Source organism: Anabrus simplex, chromosome 2 (genome assembly GCF_040414725.1).
Source record: "Anabrus simplex isolate iqAnaSimp1 chromosome 2, ASM4041472v1, whole genome shotgun sequence".
Taxonomy (NCBI): domain Eukaryota; kingdom Metazoa; phylum Arthropoda; class Insecta; order Orthoptera; family Tettigoniidae; genus Anabrus; species Anabrus simplex.
This window is the reverse complement of record NC_090266.1, coordinates 896630306-896648660: the sequence shown is the minus strand read 5'-3', so window position 1 is coordinate 896648660 and position 18355 is coordinate 896630306. Positions and strand designations below refer to the sequence as shown.

The 18355-nt window shown below is 41.0% G+C and overlaps 1 long non-coding RNA gene across 1 annotated transcript; it reads left to right on the top strand.

Moving 5' to 3' along the window:
- Positions 1–8723: 8723 nt before the first annotated feature.
- LOC137498397 (uncharacterized) lies at positions 8724–12748 on the top strand. The gene is made up of 3 exons (XR_011017778.1): positions 8724–8848; positions 8994–9064; positions 12672–12748. It is a non-coding gene; the product is annotated as an uncharacterized lncRNA (long non-coding RNA).
- The last annotated feature ends 5607 nt before the right edge of the window (positions 12749–18355 follow it).

The window sequence follows — 18355 nt, the reverse complement described above, 5'->3', positions numbered from 1 at the left end:
TCAGGTAGTATCCTAGCACTAGCATGAAGCTGAGATGAGGATATCCAACTCTAGGATGGATTGAAATGAAATTTGAACCCAGTTATGTTTTAGTTGCTTTCTGTTGGCTTCGTGCTCTTCATCACCAATCATCAATTTTTGACGGAAGCGGGAATCTAACTCGTATTGAAATCTGTTTTCATAACTCGTAGATCAACGGGGCAGTGACGTTAAAATCATTACATTAACAATTTTTTTCCTTTTTGTTTTTCTTTCCTCCCTTCTTTCTTTCTTTGTTTATTTATTTATTATCCGACCTTTTTACTGAATGGTCAGCATTCAGACCTTCAGTTCAGAGGGTAATGGGTTCGATTCCCGGCTGGATCGGGGATTTTAAGCGCGATTGATTAATTCTTCTAGCTCGGGGATCGGGCGTTTCTGTTTGTCCCAACACCCTCCTCTTCATATTCAGGCAACACATAGTCGCACCCGCGACTCCAAAGCTGTGGAAAAAGTGCAGGAGGAGAAGATGATTTATTTATTTATTTATTTATTTATTTATTTATTTATTTATTTATTTATTTATTTATTTATTTATTTATTTATTTATGATATAACGAATTCATTGACAAGTTAATAGTTGATCCTCTATTCATAAAATCAACTTTTATCCTTTCGTGCGGAAGATACTAGACGCTAAGAAATCATGTAAGAAACAGCACTCTCCTCCTATATGCATAGAAAAATCCCTGGATATTAATGTCTCAGCATGTTCTGAGCGTATTAACTAAAATCAATTGAGCCAATCCACGGGGAAATACGCTATGCGATAGTAGGACCAACAGTGATTATTGAACACCCTACTCAACTGACAAATAATATATTTATGGGAATCGTATACAAGAAAAAAATGGAAATCGCAACACCATGAAGGAGTACACTTAGAACTCCCGAAGTGTGCATGGTAAACAGGCGTAAGGCATTGATTCAGTGTTAACATGTTCGGATGCCTCCGTGCATACATGTGAACACAGGTCAGTACAGAGTGCCCCCATCCCGTGCCGCAATACATTGCTGAATCCTGCCCAGTATGGAGTCAGTAAGCCCCTGAATCGCTTCCTGCAGGAATGCAGCCCATGCTTGCTGGATCGCGAGGGTCAGTTCGTTCACAGATCGGGGTGGCAGGAGAGAGTTGTGCAGGCGTCTATCCGTCATGTCCCACACAAGATGTTTCACAGGGCGTAGGTTCGAGTACCTTGCGTGCCACTGTGAAAGCATGGTGACTTGGATAGCTTTCCTAGAGATGTCTGCAGTATGAAGGTGGGCATTTTCCGCCTGAAAATCTCATTTGCACGGTGACCATCAGAGGAACAAGCACTGGACTGGCAACTCTCTCAACATACCGTCAAGCAGTCACTGTGCCCTCAAAAATTGCTAATGACGATTTCACATGGAAACCACTCGCTCCCCATACTGTAATGCCTGGGGTTCAACCCGTGTGCCTTTCGACAGTACGATCAGCGTGTTCCTCCCCCCGGTACGCCGCCGGGCCCGCTTGCGTCGGTCATTCAAACCAAGACATAAAAGCGATTCTTCCCTGAAAACGACACTACGTAATCCGTCGGCTTAGCATGACCGTAACCGACCTCAGGACAGCCTCACACGTTGATATTGTAGGTTCAGAAGAACACTGCTGCAGGACACGGGTTCGTAAACGAGTTACACGCAAACGATTACCAATTTTATTGTTTGTCACGAAAAGTTTGGTGTCACAGTAGTTCGAATTTCCACTGCTATTGCTCGGGGATTTACCCAGGACGTCTGAACGATGTATGGGCCGCCTTTTGGTCACGACCGTTAAGGCGTTGATGTCTATACAGTCTGACATCGTGGTTAGCCGGTTCGAGTCCCGTTGGTCGAAAAAATTTCACCATCAGATTGTTGGCCGCAAGGTAAGGGAGGTGATGGTACACAATTTTTAATCACTAGATTGCGTGCCAAAAGCCTGGATTGGATTCCAAACCTCTCCGCAGTGCTCATATGGAGTGAGGGCATATGACGCTATTGATGGTAAAACGTCCACCGTATGGAGATTTAAAGCCCTGAGCAGACCACTTGGTGCTATTCGACAGGAGTAGGCTATGTGCCAGCACCGGGGTTCACCCTCTCCCTTCCTACTATCATATACCACGTTATTCATACCACGTCATACCAGTGCATTGAGCTGTGCACGGTGCAAAAGACGACTTCTCTTGATTGACCAGAGTGCAGACCTCCACTTCCCGATTTGGAGCATTAGCGCTGTCTCTCTCTTTCTCTCTTTCCCCACGCCTGTCTCGCTCGCTCCGCCTGTCTCCCTCACTTGCTCCGTAGTGCTCCACCGACTGGCCTGAAACTGGTATCGTTTACGTACCTAAGTGGCACAGATTCATATACAGTATTCAATATCAACACAAATGACAATTCCTACGCGGTATTGCAATTTCCATTATCCCCGATGTATATTCGTAAGTCAAGAGGGATTTTATTGAAGGGAATATGTCGATGAATTTTTTTGCTAGTGGCTTTACGTCGCACCGACACAGATAGGTCTTATGGCGACGATGGGATAGGAAAGGCCTAGGACTTGGAAGGAAGCGTCTTTGGCCTTAATTAAGGTACAGTCCCAGCATTCGCCTGGTGTGAAAATGGGAAACCACGGAAAACCATCTTCAGGGCTGGCGACAGTGGGATTCGAACCCACTATCTCCCGGATGCAAGTTCACAGCCGCGCGCCCCTAACCGCACGGTCAACTCGCCCGGTAATGTCGATGTTAAGGCCCACTGTCTTTGAGGCGATAGAGGTGGGATCCCTCGCTTAGTCCGAGGGAAAAACCAGCCCTGGATTCCGGCTCCATGCCTAAATGGTTAGCGAGCTGGCCTTTGGTCACAGGGGTCCCGGGTTCGATTCCCGACAGGGTCGGGAATTTTAACCGTAATTGGTTAATTTCTCTGGCACGGGGGCTGGGTCCATGTGTCTTTTCATCATTTCATCCTCATTCCGACGCGCAGGTCGCCTACTGGAATCAAATCAAAAGACCTGCATCTGGTGAGCCGAACTTGTCCTCGGACACTCCCGGCACAAAACCATACGCCATTTCCATTTTAACAACCCTGGAGGGTAAACGGATTTAGAAAGAAATATTTAAATAAATGAAGGAAGGAAGGAAAGGAGAAAGAAAGAAAGAAAGAAAGAAAGAAAGAAAGAAATTTCAAAAGTGATCTACAAATGCGCTTTTGATTTGTTGGTTAGTAATTGAGGGATCCCAACACTCCTACTTATTATTATATAAGGAGACGTTCAAATGTTATTTAATTCCATTAAATTAAACGTTTGGATTCATGATTGTTGAATTATTCATATTACTATTCGACGACGTCGAAAGTCAGAATAATCATGTCAGAAGATATAAATCACACCACACATGACTACAAGTCTTTCAAGGAAAGAAAGAACTCCATGTCTAATAGATTTTACAATTTGTTTCGTGTCGCTTCGACCCAGACAGATCTTATGGTGACGGTGGGATGGGAAATAGTGTTGGCTACTGAATCCATGATTCGAAGCCGTGTATCGATTCATTCAAGTGTCCGAGTGAATCGATTCACAGGAACGGCGAGCTCACGGCACATGATTCAGCTTACTCCCAGCGGACAGTGCTGAGTGGCGCACTCACGGCTCACTAGCGGGACACTGGACGTTGGCGGGGAGCCGAGCTTCCGCTGCAGCGAGACAGTGAATCATGGCACACCGAAAGAATCGTGCCGTTCGCGCGCAAGCACGATTCAGTGAGACACAAGGTACACACGTCTCCTTATCGTCACACTGGACACTGGCGGAGAGCCGAGCTTCCGCTGCAGCGAGACATACAGTGAGCCATAGCACACCGAAAGAATCGTGCCGTTCGCGCGCAAGCACGGCTCAATGAGACACAAGGTACACACGTCTCCTTATCGTCACACTGGTCACTGGCGGAGAGCCGAGCTTCCGCTGCAGCGAGACATACAGTGAGCCATGGCACACCGAAAGAATCGTACGCAGTCACGGATCAGTGCGACACAACACACACACACGGTTCATTATCGGTACACTGGATACTGACGGGGAGCCGAACTTCCTCCGAAGCAATACATACAGAGCCACGGTACACTGAAAGAATCGTATGCTATAATGGACTCTTAAGCTCAGCTCATTTTAAAATAATACCCACTTGCATTCAGTGTCATCTTCTTATAGGGAGGTTTAAATAATAGATGAATTTATTTGCAGTGTTAAAAAAGTCAAAACATAATTCTAAGGTAGCTAGTAAATAGGTGGGCTATTAGGTTATACACTTATTAGTTTAATGAATCTTAGTATTATAACTTAGTTGACATATGACAATTAAATTCGACTCTAGACTGCCCTATGACTATGAGTCATGCTCATGACCACTCAAAAGTACCTGTTTTATATTGGGAAGAACGGCTCAGTATTCTCTCAAGTTCGTATGTCACATCGTTGCACAAGATTTCAATCATATGTGGACAGTAAGTGAGCAATAACGCAATAACGTAATCAACAGTAAGTTGAATCAGAAAACCAATGGGCTTACTGTACATCTCGGGTAGCCTATACAAAACATGACGATTTAAAAAAAGTCCTCCTCTGATAGAAAAATAAATATTTTCTAAAATGACTGACCGAGTTGGACGTGCTGTTAGTATCGCGTAGCTATGCGCTTGCATTCTGGGGATGGTGGGTTCGAATACCACCGTCGGCAGCCGTTAAGGTGGTTTTCCGTAGTTTCCCCATCTTCACACCAGGAAATGCTGGGACTGTACTTTCATTAAGGTCATGGCTGCTAACTTCCTAATCCCAGACTTTTCCCATCCTGCGTCGCCGGAAACCATCGATGTATTAGAGTGACTAGTATTTCTTTCTAAGAAAGGAGTTCATAGTATGAAGACCAGATGACAGCAGCGAGCACTGAATGCTGTTGCCGTCTTACGGGTACATACTACACAGATGCAGTAGGAGCGGTGACTCGAATGTGCAGTGAATCGGATCACTGTATCGATTCAGTAACGTGAACGGAATCAAATGATCGATTCAGTAAAATGAATCGAATGTCCCATCACTAATGGGAAAGGGATAGCAATGGAAAAGAAGTAGTCGTGGTCTTAATTGAGGTACAGTCCCAACAATTACCTGGTGTGAAAATGGGAAACCACGGAAAACCATCTTTAGAACTGCTGACAGTTGGCTTCGAACCCACTATCTCCCTAATGTAAGCTCACAGTTGCGCGACCCGAACCGCACGGCTAACTCGCTCGGTCAGTCTAACAGGAAATTATTATGTGCAATTTGTACTCATTTTCTAGTGGCTTTCCATTAGAATGAATTCGTACTGTAGGAGGTTTCAGCAGTCGGCTCGATCTTGAGATCATGGCAGTGCTTCCATTTAGCACAGCATCATCACTATGAAATTACTAAAATCATGCTGTGGCCGAAGCGATGACGATAACGGTTGTTGTTTCAGTAATGTACTCTTACATTCTCCAAGATATGAAAACTAAAATATCGTTAAGCTATGTGCTCAAACTTAACGTAAATCTACGACTAGTGCCCGAGTGCATCAAGCTCGGTAATTATCAGCCTTTACGAAACCGTGGTAAAACTTTTACCGTGGTATTGCCGTAAAAGCAGTGCACCATTACTATTGCCCGGTTTCGTTACCGCGGTTTCTTGACGCTCGATTTTCTCGCTATTATTCCCCTCGGAAGACATTCGAAGTAGTATTCAGGAAGCAGTGATCATTTCGATAGTCACTTGTTTTTTGTTTATCCAGCCGGCAGTGATCGTTTCGACAGTCACTTGTCCATCGTGTTTACATTTTGTGACAGCGCAGTCAAGTTATCAGCTCCTTAAAATGGAAAATAAAGTAATGAAAAGCCCTAGAAATCCTAATTTCAGTCCTCACGAAAATTTCGTCCTGTTGGATTTGGCTGAAAAATATAAGGCAGTCATTGAAAATAAAAAGACGGATGGCGTGACATTAAAAGAAAAGGAGAAAACTTGGTTAAGGATCAGTCAAGAATGTAGTTGTGTGCCAGGTAAGTAAATATAAAAAGCAATTTAATACACTTTATCTGCCCCTGGGAGGGAAAGTACACTATGCCGCTAGAGAAATATTTGTGAGGAGAGTTTCTTTGGTTGTTGCGTTTTTGCATTGAAGTTCTATTGCAATTATTTTGTGGGTAGCTAGGTTAGCGTACATTTGCCAGTGTGAAAATTTAATGCCATAGTATTTTTTTTAAATTCCTGAAAATGGGCAGAAGTGGATTTATGATGTTCTATACCTCTGAAAAGTAACTTAGAAGTGACTTGATGAGTATTACTTTCAAAAATAAACCTTTCATTTATATCTGTTAGCTCCATCTTCATTTTCGTTGTTGCCCTTTTTTCAGCCTAATGGCGATGGTAGTAATAATAATAATAATATATGTAGGCATTAAAATTAACTTAGCAAGAATGTTAATTTTATCTGTATTCGAAATACCGAGTGTAGTGAAAAACACGACTTTACATACTCTTGCTACCGTTTTATTCACTATAAGTTTGCATGTCAGAGAACTGGCTTTTGATTTAAACTACCTGCTCCTAGAATGTGAAATCTGTGGGCGAACGAATAAAATGCCCTTCGGTATAATTACTTTTTATGTTGGGCATACCAGTAATATGAACAAAATATTTCCAACCTTTCTGTTCCCTGATTTTTTTTATGGTAATGCATCCTGCAGAATCATGGTGATTTCATTGCTCTGTACTTTACATTCTGACCCATTTTATCTGTGTAAGATTTCCTGGCTACATAGCTTGCATTGGGCTTGTTACTTACCCACTGACTTGGATTCAGGACACGTTTCCTTCCTTGCTGACTGATTGCTGTTGTGATTGTATGTAATCTTTCCTGTTGTGGCTTTATTGCCTGCTGTACTATTCACAACCTAACGGGATTACCCAAAATACTGTCAGCAGTGCGACTGGTCTGTGTAGGGACCAGTATCTGACTCCATTCTGGAACTCTTTGTAAAGAAAAGCCTCATAATTTTTATCATTTTCAGTCATGAGGTTCACTGCAGTTTAAGAGTAAATAATCATTCAATATCTTGCTCTCTGAAGTGGAACACAAAGGCTGCTTTGATATTGCATGCTACTGTGATGTAATGAAGCACAAGATTGGTTAGTGTTATAATCTACTGAAGTAATTTTGCTTCGTACGTCAGTATGCTCAGATGTGGTTATGGGTGATATATGTGTAACTCCAACAAATGGTAAGCTCTCTAAGAGTACTTGTTCTGCTATCATATATTTACAAAGAATAATGGGGATCTGCTGATCACACAAATGGAGAAACCTACTGTAAATTCTTATAGATCTCACCATGGTAAGATTGCATTGACCTCATGCCAGTTTAACCTTATTGCTTACCTGGACAAGTGTTATGATTTCTATTGTCAAAAATATCCTTAATAAATTTTTTCCTCCAGAGAGCACGTCCTCATCACTTCAAGAATTCAATAACTTCATGCTATTAGAACACTGAACAGTCCGAAAGACTCTGCATAACAGCTGTCACACGATGCAGGTTATGTGGGAACCATAAAGCATTTTTAGGACTACATGCCACTAGAAAGGGCAGAATGTGTAGGTTAGCATCATATGTAGTCACTCAGAGAAAGAATGAACGCATAGTACTGTATTCTTTGTAAACTATGAGTTTCATGATCTGTATTGATGTATATTGTATAGGCCTAAATATAATATTGAAGGATGTTCCTCCTAATAAATACAATTTCAGATTAGTACACATTTTATTACATGGTTCTAGTTTCAGCCCTACATTTTGGGCCATCTTCAGCCATATAACTGTAAGATATCCTAAAAACTAATTAGCTTATGCATAGAATTATTTCTGAAAGTAATATACACTTAAAACCTTGTCACTTTGTTACACTAGTGCATGATGAAAAGAGTCTGTACTTATGTTGTTAACATTAAAATGGCATATAGCCTACTTCAGTATTTTTTGTCAGTTTGTTACATTAGTGCTTGATGAATCTGTGCTTATATTGATAACATTAAAATAGTTTGCACATGCTTCAATTCTTCCAATGCAGGTCACTTATGGTGTTGAGCTCGATGTTGATATTGTGTAATTAATGTTGTTGATATGTTAGACAGAAACTGTTTACTAATTTGAACTTGTATTGATTAGGAGGATCATCCTGCAATGTTATATTTATGGCATTCTATGTTTGTTGCAATTATATTTTATTAAAGTAATTTTAAATTGTTATTAAAGTATAATTCAGCCCCCAAATAGATACAAATACTCTGGATACCCATAACAAATATTATACTTATAGGTTCACTTGTTTCTGAGAAAAGTGTACCCATGAGAATCTTATACAGTACTATGTGCTCAGTATTTTACTGAACAACAACTGTACAGACCTGAAGACTGTAATTGCACATACAGTAGTGTACTTTACATCTGGGGTTCAGGCATTTGTAGATATGTTTTATTATCTTGTTGCAACATGTTCTATTATATTTTTCTGTACATATTATTCAGGTACCACACCAAGGTCACACACTAACTTAAAAGAAGGGCTAGAAGAGCCTCTGCCGATGAAAAGGTAGAAATGTACAAGGCAGGGGGTGGACCTAGCGTACCGTCGAAAGTGCAGGATATTGATAATAGGGTGCTTGGGATTATTGCGGAAAGCAGTGTGTGTATTCCAAGCACCCATGACTCGGATGCGGGTTATGCAGAAAACAAAGGTAGGCCTAAATAGGATACTTATATGGTAGTAAACTCATATATATACATATATATATATATATATATATATATATCTTGCTTGTAAATTTAACAATAGCGTATAGTAGATCACTTTAAAATAATAAACTGTAATATAACTTCCAGAACCTGATGACAGTCTGAAAAGACCTCCCAGTACTTCCAACCCTCTGGACACACTACGAGATATTGCTAATGTGAGTACGGTATGTTAATATGTCCACCATATATCACAATGCACAAAACTACTCACAAGTAACTGCAGACCACAGAAGTACAGACTGTGTTTAAGTAATAATACATATATATTGAACCCATGACCTTTGTGCCCTAAGAACATTATGCATAAATTGACAATTCCATTAGAAGTTCGATTCTTGATAGCATGGATTTGACACGTGACGAGGGGGTGATTACCTTCGGTCCCACGCTCTGGGATACGTGACGTCAGTCGCACGTGTCAACAGCGGAAGAATCTTAAGTCAGTTTTGCGAACTATTTCAAAGCGCGTGTACATGGCGTGACCCAAGCCAAGTCAAAAAAATACAGTGCCTATCAAAGGAGGTCATTTATCCCACAAATCGAACACGTATACATTTTAAATGTCCATGAACACTACCGCCAGAAATGTAGCAAGTATGTAGTCACTTTCAAAACTCTTGTAATTACAGTTTTGTTAAGTCAGAAAATTTATAGAAATTTTCTTGGCGGCAAAGGGAGATACCCGAAGAGAGGGGGTAACTGGTATAAATATGAAGGGACGCCATGACGAGGTCTCCTTCTCCGGCATTTAGAGTACGAAGCGGACGAAAAAGTGTTGAGCTGCTCTGTGAAATCAAACAACAAAAGTAGACTAAGTTCAACCGCAGATTTTAGCCATTGTGGCTGGGGTCTTGACTCCATGTGGAGATAGTTTTCTTGAGTGGAAATAATTGTACCAGATAGGACGGTCAAAGTACTGAATAAATTCTCCTGTGATTATTAAAGTAATTCGTGTGCGGAAGTAATTACAGTCCATCGTGTGCAACCAAAAAAAAGTGAAGGGCATTTCTTTTTTTATGCTTTATTCCAGGAAACCTGAAGAAATATAATTATGATCTGTAATTCCATGAATGTAAAAAGGGCTAAATAAAAATGCCAGGGTCGCAGATGAGCCCTATGACGAACAATGGTGTGACTACATAAGGTAATGTGACTTTCCATCTTACTACCTATTATATCTTGTTTTATGATCTCTAAAAATGTATTTGAATGGGGATATACGACGCAGTGGTCACCCCTATTAAGTTTTGTAACCTTCTCACTCCGGATGTAGCATATGCTCTACATGTGGTTTTCTTTACTTATAATAATACAAAACAATTTAAAGCAAAAATAATAATGGTAGGAAAGTCAACTCTGAATCCTGATGTAGCATATATGCTACACGTCATAAAACAACTTAGTGAAACATACTACATTCTTTGGTGAATTTTTAAAATTTATTTGAGAAAACTATAATCCATCGAGTGCAAAAACAAGCTCGGGACTGAAGAGGGCAAATGTGAGAATACGACTAAAAGAGTCATTTGTTTTATTTTCCACTTGGATAAATTTTCGAAGTCTTGCGAGTGCCGTATAATGTTGTAAAAAGTTATTGAATAGGGTTTCGAAGTGATATCACGTCCAATGTAGATCGCCATTTCCGTGTGTGTGTACTGCCTATATTTTGTGATGTCAAATTAAGATGTTCATTCGACGTAAATTTTTTCTGTCTGTAATTTGACGTAAATAATATAGAAATCCATGGTTACTCATTTTCAATCGAGTGGAAGCGCGCTATAGGGTGAGAATCTAGTGTGATTAATTTGGTCACGGAGAGAAACGGTTTTCTAGGTCCATTATAAACTGTGTCTGACTGACAATAAAAAGATCTAGTAGAATGTTTCAGTCATTTTTCGTAAAAATCAAGTTATTAAAAATACGATATCATGTTATGCGAAGTTATTCATGATTAATGCATTGTGCTATATTAGACGTCGAGATTTCTAGTAAGGATTTTATTCCAGTTCTTTTGTTGGTGATAGTTGTGAGTAGGGAACAGAGGTTAGTTGTCGTATGAGTCGAAATGAGATTTGTGAATCAGGTTAGAGTCCTGTCATTGAAGCCGGGACAGGGAAGCCCGAGGAATATTTTATAATGTTGGGAATGGAAAGAAATATATAGAAATCCATAGCAGAGTTTAAAAGGGAGCATTTTGAGAAGCCAGTCAAGTAGTACAAACCAGGTGTTTCATGTTACTGCCAAGCGAACTTGGGGACGAGAGGCCTCAGCTGAGAGGGTTTCACCGTAAGATAACGGGACACACGTGGAATTGGGATTGTATTTCTCGGCCGGGGAGAACGAAATGTTGGATTTAGTTGAAATTTTCATCCGATAATAACCTGAGTGTTGTGGAATACTGTAAATTTGTTTAATTGGGGACGTAATGAACATTTGAAACCACGAACTTAGAGTATAAAGAGTACTAGTAACCAAATTCAGGGTTGTCCAAAATATAGAGCTATGGTCGTGATAATTGTTTGTCTCTGATGGGTACGCAAACGTAATAAAAATGTTATTACGAGATGTGGCATCGTAATTATATGGCGAGATGCTTTTGGTTTGTACATAGATTATTAGGATATCCAAGTGTTAATAATGGCTAGGATTAGATTAGATTTAAAGTGTGAGATCATGAGACAAGATATATAACTGGACATGGATTATGTAACAATTCTTTTCCAGCCAGATAAACATCACATGATTGAATTTACATCACAGCTGCGTAGGAATTTGTGAAGAAACCAGAGTCCGCGGAGATAGAAATTGTTGTTCTTTAAGATTTCATTAAATCACTTAAATTTATTTAATTATTAAATTCAGTGAAACCGCATTTTGAAATAGCTTTAATCAAGCGAATAACTTGGAGATGCGTTCTGGAAATCTTAGTTTGTTTTCTGGGGAACATTTAAATGGTAAAGTAACGATTAAGGGGACAGAACCGAAGGAAATGGATTTTACTGCCACAAAGTTTGTGAGCATTGCTATTGTTGTAATTATTTAACTTCGATTGATTGAGCAGTGAATGTGCTGGGGATAGTAAAGTGGAAACTTTGGTCATCAACCGATGTAACTTAATTATGTTTGGCCTTCAGCTTAGAAACTTGGATGGTCAAGGGGTCATCAACCTCAGTGACTTAGATTAGGGCCATATGCCACTGTAGCATCATTTTCCTTGCGGTCATCATCCACAATGACTTTAAAGTAACTTAGAAGTTTAGATGTCGGTCCATGACATAGACGCAGGTCACATCGATTCAATTAAGGGTCCATGTCGTAGAACCACTGTGTGGCACACACCGATTGGACTGCCTTAATTATACCCAGAGTCCAGAGTACGTGTTACGAGGGCTGGATCAGAACGAATCACTATGACGGTACATGTGGTCACATCAGGCAGACACGTCAAAGGCTCACCAGTGTTCTAACCTTATATGTAATATAATGATTGTGGTGTCCAGTGGACACGTGTAATTTCAAAAATACCGTTGACATATCAGAATGCATCAGAATTTCCTGAATAAAATTAGAATCTTTTAAACAGACCTTTCATTCAAAGTAGATAGATTAGAATTACTGAACCCTACCTTTACCTCAGCAAGTGACGAAGAACCCGATACGACCCAAGAGACAGATCTCATGAACTTTGTTGATAGGTAAGGAAGGTAGGTATCCCTAAATATGGACCAAAAGGGTACAATATATATAATTATTTTGTTTTAGGGGGACTTTGGTGTTGACAATGGTGGTGGTGATGATGATGAAGATGATGGTGATGATGATGATGATGATGATGATGGTGATGATGATGATGATGATGATGATGATGAGGGTGACAACTTAGGCCAGTGTTCTAATGATTATGGGCAAACTCCACTACATACACCAACAAGACCTTCAAGTGGTGTAGGCCTAAAGGTGAAATATTTTCTGTTTTAATTTAGTTTTAGAAAAAGTTCACTGCACTGCACTGGAGGTAGAGTTTAGATAGTGAAAATAAATTTAAAAATCACCGATATTTATAACACCGAGGCCAAGCTATTAAATATTTTTTTCAATTTACATGGCACTGCTTTTTTTCTCTCTTCACTAAAAGAATGGGTGTATATTTTTCTTTGCAGCACCAATCGAGGAGGACACCCGGAGGTACAAAAAAGTGGAAGCTGACAGCAACGGAGTCCAAATCAAGTGCTGCAGAAGTGCAGCGAGAGGCACTTCTGTTGGACATGGTGCTGAAGAAAGAAAACATAAGGAGGAATTAGAAATTTTTAAATTAAAAAAGGAATTATTAAAAGAAAAAATTGCCTACTGGAAAGGAAAAAATGCTGAACCATTGTAAAAGAAATGTTTTAAAATAAAATCTCACCTTCACTTTGTTTGAATTTAAGTAAAATGTCTGTTAATTACAGCACGTCTGGTAACTTGTCCTGGATTATCATCATTCCTGAGATGCAGATGCACAGCAGGTATTGGTAAATTGCCTTCTTCTTCTTCTTCTTGATCAAGTAATTGAAGATTAATTTCAGGGTCATTGGGAGGATCTATTTCTCGAGCTGCAATGGCAATGTTGTGCAGCACAGCCGTGGCAACAATAATGTTCGACATGTTTTGAATGTTGCATCGAAGTCCTAAAGACATGGAAGGGAACCTCCTTTTCCACACACCATATTGTCTCTCGACAACATTCCTTGTGGCAATATGGGCTCTGTTATATCGTTGTTCTACTGGGGAGGTGGGATTCTGAACAGGTGTAAGGAGGAAGGATTGACATGGGTAACCTCCATCACCCAAAAGATAGCCATTAGCTATTTCTCTCGTCTCGAGACGCGCTCTCAGCCGAGAATTGTGAAATATTGTGCTATCATGAGTTGACCCTCACCATCTTGCTACAATATCTCGTATCATGAGGTTCGAATCGCTCACAGTTTGCACGTTTAGCGAGAAATAACCTTTCCTATTTCTAAATACCTCCCCATTTTCACCTCCGGGAGACTGTATTCGCACATGAGTGCAGTCCAGCGCAACCAACACACCAGGGAACCCAGCTATTGTATGAAACCCTTCCATAACCTCCCTTTGTTCCCGCTGCGTAAGTGGAAGTTGAATGAACTGTGGCGATAACGACGCAAGTAGATCAGAAACCTTGTGTATTATGCGGCATACAGTTGTTCTGTCAACATCACAGATGTCACCGATCACTACTTGAAATGTTCCAGTTGCATAGAACCGCAGCGCTATTAAAAGGCGATTTCTAGGCGATATAGGACAGTTTCTCCCAGTCGGGAATTCCAATTGTTCACCAATTAAATCTAAAATGTAATTCACAGTTTCCTTACGCAATCGAAATCTTCTCTGGAACGAAACATCGCTTAATTCTTCAAATAAATCGCGTCTCTCTTCTATAATTCTCCCTTCATTTCTTTCAAACTGATTAAGATACTGGAGATATAACCTATAGTTGTTAAGCTCCATCTTGGAATCTTTAACCACAGAGCACAAATACAACTTTATCGCGGTTTTCTTAGTTAACCGCTCGCTCACGGGCGGTAAACATTATACCGCGGTAAAATGTCGGTAAACTCGAAACCGAGCTTGGTGCAACAGAAATACGACTTTACCCTGGTAAAATTGTGCAGTTTAGCGCGGTATTCTCTTTACCGAGGTTGGTACACTCGGGCATAGGTGAACATGAGAACCTCACTTTTACAAATTGAGCGCTACATGAGTGCTACATGAACACTACATGACCAATTGCAGTCCTGGATCTCAGTGAGAACTAAACGTAAATGCGATTACATGTCCATGAGAACTGAACATAACTTGGCTCGAAGGGCCAAATACTACTACTACTACTACTACTACTACTACTAACCTACTACTACTTCTAACTAATACCAGTACTTCTAATGCTACTGCTACTACTAAAATGTGGTGATGCCCTCTCATGCGTTGCAATGATTTGAGGTGCGGAGAAGGTGAGAGGAGAACGGCCGTGGCCTATAGAATGAAGGAGCATGGATAACCAGGGACCAGCCACCTCCTCCCGAATGCAGAGTTGTAAAGCCGTGACCTCATTTAGCCGAAGCAACTCTGCTCGTTCCGAAATCCTAATGAGAACAAGAATATTTTTTTAATTTTTAAAAAATGTTTGTTCGTGGAGTCGACCTTTAGAGATCTTTTGCCACTACTTGCACCATATGATATGAACCTGCGTGTAATTGGAACTGCGGAAGTGTAGAGTGTTAAATGTGAGGAAAGGAACGTCAAGGACGACACAGACACCCAGTCCCTAGGCCAGGGATATGAATCATTTACAGTTAAAAGCCCCTGACCCGGTCTGGAATCGAACCCCGTGCCGCCGGATGACAGGCGGACGCGTTGCCCCCTACACCGCGGGGCCGGACAACAGGAATCATGCTACCTCTGTTTGTAAAAATGTCCTCCATTCGTGACGTAGGAACGGTGATGAAAATCAACAGCATGTTTCCAGTCATCTGCCGGGTCAGGAATGGAATGAATGAAGCCCCCATCTAGCGACGAGGATAGGAAATGCACCGGCTGCCTACGCCTGTCGCACTCCTCTGAGGCAATGATAAATGATTGACAGATTAAATAAAATGTTAATGGAGAGAGTTGCTGGAATGAAAGATGACAGGGAAAACCGGTGTACCTGGGGAAAAAACCTGTCCTGCCTCCGCTTTGTCCAGCACAAATCTCACATGAAGTGACCGGGATTTGAATCACGGTATCCAGCGGTGAGAGGCCGACGCGCTGCCGCCTGAGCCACGGAGGCTTCGAGTACCGGTGATAAGATCTCCTATTGGTTACACCATCGTATGAATTAGTTCACGTACTGCCGGAAGACAAAATGGAAAAAAAACGCGCATCACATACTTGATAACGTAGAAGGATGTCACACACTAATGCCTGGAATTTCATGTAGACTCACACATATTGGTTTAGTAATTTATAGAGGAATTATACAAGTTGCCTTCTGTTATTTTAACTTTAAATAACACTTGGAAGAAATATGACTGATTACTGTATTCCACACATGCGTGAGGTTGACCTTTGTCACAGCTGTCGGGTTAGCAAGTTCCCTGGCTGTACCAATGAATTCCTGGCGGTAGTTGCCTCACTCAGGCTTCTCAACCGAAAACGAGCACTTGTCAAAGACTTGGAAGGGCACAGTATTATGCATAATTGAAAATGAACTTGAATTGTATAGTTTTGTTAAGTTATCAAAGAGCAAATGGAAGAAACGGAGGAGAACAGCAGAATATAAAAGTATGTGCTGTAATATGCGGCAAAATGAACAATACTGAAATTACAAACGTTGAGTATCAGAAGGGAATAAGCCAGGATTTGAAATCAGGCCATTTGTGACCGTAAGTTAAGTACCATGTCCGCCTCTGTGGTGTAGTTGTTAGTGTGATTAGCTGCCACCCCCGGAGGCCCGAGTTCGATTCCCGGCTCTGCCACGAAATTTTAAAAGTGGTACGAGGGCTGGAACGGGTTCCACCCAGCCTCGGGAGGTCAACTGAGTAGAGGTGGGTTCGATTCCCACCTCAGACATCCTGGAAGTGGTTTTCCGTGGTTTCCCACTTCTCCTCCAGGCAAATGTCGGGATGGTACCTAACTTAGGCCACGGCCGCTTCCTTCCCTCTTCCTTGTCTATCCCTTTCAATCTTCCCATCCCCTACCAAGGCCCCTGTTCAGCATAGCAGGTGAGGCCGCCTGGGCGAAGTACTGGTCATTCTGCCCAGTTTCATCCCCGGACCCTGAGTCTGAAGCTCCAGGACACTGCCCTTGATGCGGTAGAGGTGGGATCCCTCGCTGAGTCCGAGGGAAAATCCAACCCTGGAGGATAAGCAGATTAAGAAAGAAAGAAAGAAGTTAAGTACCATTCCGGCATTTGTCTGGATTTCACCTGTGAAAGCCCGAAAAACCTCTTCCAGGGTGGCCGAGATTTGGCATTTAAATTAATTTCTACTAAATAGTACTAACAAGAATGAGGACACTGCATCCCATCCCTCATGTCGGAACCGGGAATCAAAGTCGAGACCTTCAGAATCAGATCTATTGTAAAACAAACCTAAACCTACGTACTCGGGGATGCAAGTGGGTTGCGCAAGACAATGTGTGTCTTTCTCTAAAACAAAATCTTAAAAACTGGGACTTGGGAAAACAGAAAGCCAGAGCAATGCATCTCTTTCAATAATCATGTTCAGAGGCTTTAAGTGGGGCGAGATAGCCGAGGTATATGATCGCTAGCTTCTCATCAAAGCAACCGTGGTTCGAATCCCACCAACGCACGTTGGATTTTGTAAATGGAATGTCACGTCCTTGCGGTTCGGATTCCACACTGTGTGCCCCATGCCTGTGATTACGACTTACACAGTCATATAAAACAACAAACTTACTTGTTCTACTTGGCTTGAGGCTAAAACAACACTCTATAGTCATTTTCAAGGTGACCAATCCGAGGAAAGGTCAGATTCGTGGCATTGATATTTACTGGAAACTGTTGTTAAATAAAGCGCTCATTGTTAGCGAGTTATGTGAAATGGTCCGTAGTCATGAAGTTTAATGAATGATAAATGACTGTCCCATTTGCTGGGGATGTGAGGTTCAGTGCCCTACTTGCTAGCTGTCATCGTTGTGATCACGATTTAGTTTGTGAATTTCATTATGACAATAACCCTGTTCAGATAACTTCGTCACCAAAAAGCAATCCTGTATGGCTTAGAAATTTCCAAGGTAGAAATGTATCACTGAAGGAAATTTCTCATGTAAAGTTTCTCGTTACTAACTCCATGAAAACCCATCAGCAGGAACCAAGAATTATTGTCAGTAAAATGACGATATTTAATCCAATAAATAAATAAATAAATAAATAAATAAATATATATATAATCATGGAATCAATTGAAGTTGATTACATGAAAAGTAAATTTGAAATTTTAGGTGACTGTGGATATCTTGATTGTACCCATGCATACTTTAGTTTTAGTGGAGTCGAACCACAAGGACATAACTTTTCATTTAAAAGTCCTATATACGTCTTTTATGGACTGCCTGGCCGAGGCGGCAAAGGCGTGCTCGGTTCGCCCGGAAGGACGTAGGATCTATTCCCCGTCAGGAAGCATTCCTCTATAACACCTCATCTCAAAAGCTTCTATACTCTTTCTTTCTGAGTTAGTTATCGCACGTGTTTCACTTCCGTACATTGCCACACTCCAGACGAAAGTCTTCAGAAACATCTTTCTTATTCCTATAGCAATGTTCGAAGTGAGCAGTTTTTTTAGGAAAGCTCTTCCTTGAGTGTACTAGTCTGCATTTTATGCCCTCCTTAATTCTGCCAACGCTAGTTATTTTACTGCTCAAGTACCAACATTTATCTACTT